This window comes from Cygnus atratus, unplaced genomic scaffold (assembly GCF_013377495.2).
Source record: "Cygnus atratus isolate AKBS03 ecotype Queensland, Australia unplaced genomic scaffold, CAtr_DNAZoo_HiC_assembly HiC_scaffold_54, whole genome shotgun sequence".
NCBI classification, from domain to species: domain Eukaryota; kingdom Metazoa; phylum Chordata; class Aves; order Anseriformes; family Anatidae; genus Cygnus; species Cygnus atratus.
This window is the reverse complement of record NW_026110150.1, coordinates 23,305-32,394: the sequence shown is the minus strand read 5'-3', so window position 1 is coordinate 32,394 and position 9,090 is coordinate 23,305.

Genomic DNA, 9,090 nt, shown 5'->3' with positions numbered 1-9,090 from the left:
GATGTGTCCGTACGTCCTGGGGGAGCTGGCAGGTTGGGGGTAGATGGGGACAGGGCTGTGCCTGTGTGCCTGAAGGGGCACGCGCAGCCCTGCTGGGAGCAAGGTTTCATCTGGGAACTCACAGCCAAGCGACGGATGCAGTGTCTTCTGTCACTGCCGTGCACCAGTTGCACAGTGGCAAGATTTCCATCAGCATGTTTAAAACCTTCTCCAAGGTCTGCGGCATGGCCAGAATCACCTCCCACATGCCCAGGGCAGTGCTGCAAGCCCAGAATACTCTGTCAGTGGGGCTGCCTCAGCCGCAGGGCCGCGGCCTGGGCCAGCCCCATAGGACCCAGGCTGTCCTGCGGCCCCTGTGACTTGGGGAGCGCTGGGGGCCCAGCCTGGGCAAGCAGGAGGGGGCTGAGCTGGTGTTCCCTGGGGGCAGGGGGGCTGCTGCAGCCCTGGTTGGCCCAGTGGGGCTGGAACATGTTGGTGGGATGGAGGGCTGTGCTCCTTCGGGATGCCCTGCTGTTTGCCATGGCTCTGGCAACCAGAGCGTCTCCAGGTGCATCTCCCGACGTGGAACAAGCCCTCAAGGATGTTAAGGCCAGGACCTGTCACTTGGCGGAGAGAACTGCAGCAGGTTCTTGACTTCTTCCCTGGACATCTGGTTGGTCAGCTGGAGAAGCAGGGAGTCCAGGCAGCGCCGCGCTGATGCCGTGTGGATGCTGTCCAGGTTTTTCCTGATGCATTCCATGATTATTGGCACCTGGGGGGACAAGGTGGGAATGGTGTGTCCACCAGACTGCAGCCATTTCCACAGCTGCCACTGAAACTTTGGCCCCTTCCATTGCTCCCTGCTGGCTTCAGGTGGCTTCTGGAGCCCAAGAGAGCTCGGTGTGCGAGGGAGGCAAGGAGGGAGGGAGGGATGGAGGAACAACGCCTGAAAGAGCTCAAGGGCAGGGCAATGGCCACAGGCCACTTACATCTGTCAGCCAGTAGTCAGGGTCCTCCAAGGCTGCGTCCCAGCACGCTGCAGGCCCCCTGCTTGTCATGGATGCTGGAGTCTTGTAAAGCTTCAAGGGCTGTGAGGATGACGTCCAGCCTCTCAGAAGGGAAGAGGTATCCTCCAAATGCCTGTGGGAAGGAGGAGGGGAAGGAAGACATGCCGCACTGAGTGTCCCACGGGTGCTGCCTTAGCTGAGCAGCAAGGGCAGCTCCAGAGAGAGGGCCCTCAGGGGGAAGGAGTGAGGATGGGGCGTATGGCGACAGAGTGCTGGCCCTGCAGGTAACCAGGGCTTGCTGGTGGCCAGGAGGGCTGGAGCTGCTGCCGGGACACAGGGGAGCAGCCTTCACATAGCCCCAGCTTGGGGACAAGAGGAACCCTCTCACCAGGGCGAGTGAGGCCGTGCCAGCCCCACCGGTTCTGGACCCCTTTGCTCACACGAGTTGCCTGCTGATGCTGCGGACAAGATTCCCAGCAAGGCCAGAGCTCATTACCTTGGCAATATCACAGGGAAAGGACATTACAATCAATGGAAATGTTGCATCCTTCAAATCCTTGTGTGTCTCTGCATAATTTTTCCATGTCGTTTGTCAGCGAGCATTCTAAACAGGGGGGAACACCGAAGAGTCAGTAGGGAAGAGCATCTTTGCCAACAAGCTTGCCAAATGGTGAAAAGCACTTTCACTAGGAATGGTTGAGGAGGGAGGCTCAGACCCATGTGAGGAGAGTGGTGGGCAGGGATGTAGAGCACAGGGTGACGGCTGCGGGAGCAAGAGGGACCTCAGGGATGATGCAGAAGGAGGAGAAGCAATGGCCGTTGGGTGCCGTGGGGTAGCAGCGTGTCACAGACCCCTTCTGCTCGGGTCAGGAATGTGCAGGAAGCTCCCTGACATCTGCTTGCAAGACGCAGGGAGCAAACAGTCAAGGAGAATTCTGGAGGGCGACACCATCCCTGGTGATGCACGGCTGGCTCTGCTGTCCACTCCTCAGGGAAGATGTGGTTTGGGAAGTGGTAATCGATTGATGGCTTAGACTGGGGAAGACCTCAAAAAATCTGGGGAGGGTTGAGAAGGACAGCAGCAGAGAACTGCTCCTGGACTTCCGTAAGCATTTAGCTTCTGTGAAAAACGATAGCAAGATTCCTGCAGGAAGCTGCTGTGAGGAGCAGAGGAGGTCAGGGAACCTGGCAGACTTCCGTGGGCAGCCTCCACCAAGCAAAAGAACAATCCTTCAGAATACTCGGGGAAAAGCAGCAGACATACCAGCAGATGTCTGTGTGCAGACGGACGCTGCCCACCACACCTTCTCTTACCTCTTCCATCTGTGAGGAATGCGTAGAAGTGATAAAGAGCATCCAAAGCTGTGCAACTGATGGAATCTGTGCCACAGCTGACAATGAAGAGATGGCCCAGCAGCTGTCCCAGGATGGGGATGTGGACCTCTTTGTGGGTGCCAGGGCTGCCGTTGCATTGTCCAGCAGTGAACGAGGTCTGGGCAAGGGAGGGAGGAGAGAAGAAGGGTTAAGTGGAGGCAGAGAGCAGGGCCTGGGGAAGGAAGAGCAGGGGCAAAGGAGGGACAAAGACCCTTGCTTCAGGGCAGAGCTGTGCTGAGGCCCCCACCTGTGCTCGGGCTTGCTGCACAGGCACCCCTGAGCTGCAGGATGCTCTGGAATGCAGGGAAGGGGAGACAGGCTGGCTGAAGGGTTCCTGGCATCTTACCTTCCCCAAATATGTGACCAGGAAATCACTCAGCCTCTCAATCTTCTGCAGGGCAATCTTGCGCACAGCTGTGTTATGGGAGGTGGCATAGTGCAGCAGCGCCTGTGAGGAGAGAAGCTGCTGGTCTGCCCTGGCAGCTGACGCCTGCTCCAGCAGAAGCAGCACTGCTGAACCCCTGGCTGTGCTCATGCCGTCCATCAAAGCTTCCCCCAAGGTGGAGCAAAGCCCTCAGCAGGGCTCCTGCCCCTGGGTTCCCTTGCAGGCTTGCCACAGATCCGCCAGCCAACTTTGTGGTCAGGCAGACGGGCAGATGCCACCCGCCAGTGCAGCCTCAGCTCCTTCCTGCGCCCTCCCCCAGAACGCGGCCCTCTGTCCCCTCTCCGTGAAGGCTGGCTTCTGTGGCAGGAACCAGGGGTCCGCAATGGGGCAGGGATACGGCCACTGGGCAGCCAGGAGAACATGGCTTCAGGGCCACGCTCCCGTGCAGGATGGGCAGGTCCCCGGGGATCTCTGCCACATTCACACCTGGCAAGAGAAGACTGGAGGGACTGGGGGGCAGGCGGAGAGCAGCTCCAGCTGCCGCCAGTGCGGTGCCCAAGGAGTGGGCTAAAATTCTCCCACTGCTTTGGCGCAAGGTGATCTCTTGGGGTCTGGAGGGGCTGGCCCAAAAGTGCCATGGGCAAGGTTTTGCTGTGACATGAGAGGATTCTTCAGAGGGGAAAGGGTCTTTGACCACAGCCAGGGGATGCCAGGCTCCCAGAAGACCTTGGTGCGCTTCCCCAAAGGAGGTGGGCACCTGCCTGCAGTGTGCTCAGTCCTAGCACTGGGGGTGGGCCATCCACTGCAGCATGGACGTTCGTTACCCCCCCAGCTGTGGAACCACTCCTGGGAAACCGACTCTGCAAATGCCAGACCTGCCAAATAATCTGCAACTCCTCGCCGACACTGGAGATTGGACAGTTGCGTACAAAGGCCTGCAGCATGATTTCCATGGCGTTCATGGTCTGCAAGGAGGACAGAGGATCATAGAAGTATTTCTACGGTCCTTCTCACCCCCAGGAGCTGACTGAACCTCCAGCACCAAGGGAGGACACATGCACCGCCTCACAGTGCCCAGGGGTGACTTTGGGGCTAAAAAGCTGCTGTGTGCAGACCTCCTGCAGCACGGGATCAGGCCAGGGAAGGGGAAGGGGAAGAAGGGATGAGGCTGGGAAAGCAAATCTGGGCTCTGGCCCTGCATTGGTTGTCCGGTTGTCTCAGCACGGGGCAGCAAGGCAGCAGCCCAGCGGGAATGGGGGTGCCACTACCTCACCCAGCACATACCTTGTTGTAGAGATCTTTTTCTGCCGCTGACATGTCCAAATAGGGAGGCAGAAAGAAGACACTCTTGAAGCAGGCATGCAGGAGACTCTCCTTTTTGCCATCCAGTGCTGCCTCCGCGGTGGAGCTAAGAAGGGAGATAGGAGCTTGTTGGACGCTGGTGCTGGGGTGGTGCCTCGAGGCTTAGGGAAGGAGGACACGGCCCTCCCATGGACAGGCATCCCTGGGAGGGATGGGCAGCCTCCCTGCCAGCTTCAGGGCCACCAGGACATTGCCCTGGGGATGTGCTGGCCCAACCAGGGGCTGGGCAGGTACCTGAGGGTGGCAATAGTTAGCATGGCATTCCTACGAAATGCTGTGTGCAAACTGTCCGTGGGCTCCTCTTCCAGCAAAACCTGCAAAGCACAACCAGGATGGGACGTGGCAGACACCAGCCCCCAGTGCCCGCTGCTGAAGGCCCAGCAGCACGCCCAGTCCTGCCTTGGGCAGCTTGGTGTCTGTGCATGGTTTGTCTCCACCTCCCCCTGCCCCAGCCTCACAGGGGGCTGGTGTCTGAGGGGCCTTGCCCCTTCCCCAACCCGCCACGCGTCCCCTCACCTTGATGTTCTCTGCCAGCTCGGTTTTGCGGCAGAAGGCATCCATGTCCTCCAGCAAGGAACAGTGTCTGCACAGGGTGCAGATGCTCTCCAGGAACTTAATTTTCTTTTCCTCATCCTGGCAGCCACAGAGAGAACCACGGGGAGCGTGAGGGGGGAGAACCAGAGCCCACAGCACTGGAGTGCTGTGACACTGGAGTGCTGTGACGTGCGGTGCTGTCTGAGACACACGGAGGGCAGCAGCTCTGCCCAGCCTGGCAGCAGGGCCGGGGCCCCATCAGGACACACGGGCACAGCCACAATGGAAGTGGCTGCCATTACCTTCTTTGTGCTTCTGACAAATATCTCGATGACTTTCTTGGCTTCCTCTTTGCCAAGATCCCACAACCAGGCATCTAACAACGGAGGAGAGCGAGGAGTGCTGCAGTGAGGGGCTGAAGGCAGGAGCGAGGAGACGAAGGGCCCCCAGCACGAGAGACACATGCACCTGCTGGAGCAGGTCCAGAGGAGGCCCTGATGCTGACCAGAGGGCTGGAGCACCTCCCCTAGGACAGGCTGAGAGAGCTGGGCTTCTTCAGCCTGGAGAAGAGGAGGCTCCAGGGGGACCTTACAGCGGCCTTCCTGTACCTAAAGGTGGGCCTACAGGATAGCTGGGGAGGGACTCTTTATCAGGGAGTGCTGTGATAGGACAAGGGCTAACAGATTTAACCTAAAGGAGGGTAGATTTCAATTAGGTATTCAATTAGCAACAACTTCTATACTCTGAGGGTGCTGAGGCAGCAGGATCTGGGCCCCCTCTAAGCTCCCTCCCAACCCGGGGCGAGGCCATGCTGGGTTGGGCTCCCAGCACCCCCAGCATCCAGGTGCCATTCTGCCCCCCACCCACAGGATCCCACTGCTGCCGTGCCAGGAAAGACGTCCTGGCTTCAAGCAGGGATGTTTGCTTGGCCCCAACCCTTCCCAACCGCGCGGGATGCTCACTCACTGGGATTCGGTGGCTGGAAATCCAAGGAATCCAGCGGAAAGCTGCTCTCCTCAGGAGACCAGGTCTCCTGCCAGACCATCCTGGAGCAGGGGCGGGTTATCTTTGCCACCTTGCGGGATGGACGAATGGAGCGACGATGGCAAGGATACCTCCCCAGGATAATACGTCGTCTTCTCCGGTGGTAGCAGCATCGGAACCGCATTGTGGGACGTGGGCTGTGCACTTAGACTCCTTAAAGGCCCTGTGCTCCCGCCCTGTCCCGTCACTGTCCTGCACGGACACTGAGGGTCCGAGTCACAGCTGCATTTTTTTAGGGCAGACCCCTGGGGGTGTCATCGAGGGAGGTCACAAAGGGTTTCATTGTGACACGCTCCTGGGCTGGGCGGGTGAGCAGCTCAGCACTGCACACCCACTTGCCCACCCCGTCCCAGCAGGATGGCGATGGGAATCAGAAGGGCAAAGATGAGAAAGCCCATGGATCAAGACAAATATAGCATTCTAGGAAAAGCCAAAGATGCACGTGCAAGCAAAGCAAAGCAAAAGAAGGAATCCATTCACAACTTCCCGTTGGCAAGCAGATGCTCAGCCACTTCCGGGAAAGCAGGGCTGCTCAAACCTCAGGGTTTCTCGGGAAGACAAATGTCATCCCTCTGAACGTCTGTCCATCCTCCTTCTTTCCCCTCGTCTTATCACTAAGCATGATGCCATATGGTATGGGACATTCCTTAGGCCAGTTTGTGTCAGCTGTCCTGGCTGTGTCCCCTCCCAGCTTCTTGGGGACCTCCAGCCTCCTCACTGGTGGGGCAGCGTGAGATGCCAAAAAGTCTTTGACTCTGTGCAAGCACTGCTCAGCAACAACTAAAGCATCACTGTGTTATCAGCATTATTCTCAACATTATTTCTGTAAACCCAAAACACAACACCATACAAGACTCTACAAACAAAATTAACATAATCCCAGCCAAAATCGCGACAATTTTCCACCCCTTATTCCATATCATTCGCATCACGTGCAGGTCTCCTACACTTTCGAATACATCCAGCTCCCACAGCAGTCTCCTGGAGAAACTGGCTGTTCATGGCTTGGACAAATGTACTCTTCGATGGGTAAAAGCTTGGTTGGCTGGCTGGGCCCAAACGGTCCCAGCCAGCCAGAAAACACAGTTGGTCCCAGCCAAGTAGAAAACACAAGCTCTTGGCAAGACTCCCTGCTGGCCCAGGTACAGCTCACATACCCTCGTTTCCCACTCATTTGACAGCTTTCTGGGGCTACTGAATGTAGCCACTGGCATTGGGCTGCGCAAAGTCCACTCCTCCCTGCGCACGCAAGTCACCAGCCTGGCAGAGCCTGCTGCCCTTGTGCTTGCTGCCACCCTGACACGAGGGTGACACACTCATGGCCCCACAAGGAGTCCTGATACACCTCAGGCACGTAGAAGGCAAAAGCGTGGATGCCCTAGTTGTCCCAATTGCCCTTTGCTATCCCCCATCCCTTCCCAGGGAAGCGGTGGCTGGCAGATGCCAGGGAAGGGGTCAGGCCTTGCTTCTGGCAGGCTCTGGGTGCACCCAGCCGTGAGCACACGGAGACCCTGTGTGGTGGTTTTACTCGGGTGGGCAGCCGAGTTCCACCACAGCCGCTCTCTCAGTCCTCCTCCTCAAATAGGAAGGGGGCTTGTTGCCCACAGGACTAGCCAGCTTCACCTCTGAGCTTTGGCCGCACAAATTTTCTCCCGACAGAGGCAAACAGCACCTCTGTAGCCCTGCCATGTCACCCGACCTCGCTTCCAGTGGCCACACTGGAAGCTTTTTCCTCTTAAGCTCTAGAAGAAGATCCCTGCTCAGCCAAGCTGGCCTTCTGCCCCGCCTGCTTCACTTCCGACATTTTGGAATCGCCTGCTCCTGTGCTCTTAGGAGGTGGTGCTTATAAAGATGGACCCCGATACCTTCCAAAGCATCAGGGGACCTTCCTAACTAGTTCCCTGAGCAGCCTGAAGTCTGCCCTCCCCGTGTCCAGAGTTCACAGAATTGGAGGGGTTGGAAGGGACCTCAGGAGATCATCGGGTCCAAACCCCCTGCCAAAAGCAGGTTTTGTGGCAGTTTTCCTCCTATCACCAAAGATTTTTAAACTCAACTGCTTCCTGATCGCTATGACCAAGATGGCTGCCGATCACCACTTCACCCACCGCACCCTCTCTGTTCACAAGCAACAGGTCTAGGAAGGCACCTTTCCTTGTTGTCTCCCTCAGTAGCTGTACCAAGGAGTTGTCATCATGGTGTGTGAGGAATCTCCTGGACCTGCTTGTATCAGCTGTGTGGTCTTACCAGTTAATGTCTGGCAAGTTGAAGTCCCCCATCAGGACAAGGGCAGCTGATCTAAGAGAGGTATCTCTTAGTTCCTTAGAGAATAACTCGTCGGTATCGCAGACTCCCACTACAACATCCACGTTATTTGTTTCTCCCTTAATCCTTACCCAGAGGCTCTCAGCCATGTCGCTGTGCCAGCCCCTTGCCTTGCCTGCCCTGCCTATCCTTCTTGAAGAGTGCATAACCGTCCATCACAGCACTCCAGTCACAGGACTTTCACCAAGTCTCCCTTGTTCTGGGACCGAGCTGAAGCTTCCAGCTCCTCCTGCTTGTCCCTCACGCTGGGTGCATTGGTGCAGAAACATTTCAAATGTGCTCCAGTGTACCCAGCATGGCATGGAGCAGGCCGCAGGATCTCGCTAGCGCACAGTCCCTCCCATTTTGGTGTGCCGTCCCCTAGCATATCACCAGTGGGCCTGTTTTTATCCCTTTCCCCTTTCAAATCTAGTTTAAAGCTCTATCGATCAGCCCTGCTAACTCCTGTGCAAAACTCTTTCTCCCCCTCTGATAAAGGTGCTTCCCGTCAGGCACCAGCAGGCCTGCAGTTGCATAGGCCATCCCATGATGGAGAAAGCCATCATTCTGTCCATGATACCAGCATCGGAGCCACCTATTTATTACCTGGCTCTGCCTCTTTCTTTCCATATTATTCCCTGCTACCAGGAGAGGAAAACGCTACATGTGCCCCTGATCCTTTCACCCATTGTCCCAAGGCCCTGAAGTCCCCTTTGATTGCCCTTGGACTTCCCTTTGCCACTTTTGAGAGAGGGAGTTAGGAGAATCTTATCAAGTACAGACAGAGCGCTGACAGCATTAAACTAGGATGCTAATTAGTGTCTTTGCTAACTATGGTGCATTGTGCAAATTAACTAAAGCAAGAAGCTTTGGGCCCCTTACCAAGGTCCGTCTCTTAATAAAAGTGTGAGCCTGTCTTACGAAACTGGCAGAAACTGGTCCTGCGGGTGGACAAGATCCAGGGAGCAACTGAGTCTGTGCAAAGACAAGAGGTCAACTAGCCGTGACGAGGAAGAGTCATCAACCTTCATCCCCACGACCCCCGATGACCACCACCAGGAGACACTGCTCAAGCGCAGATGGAAGGAGTTTATGGAAATGACT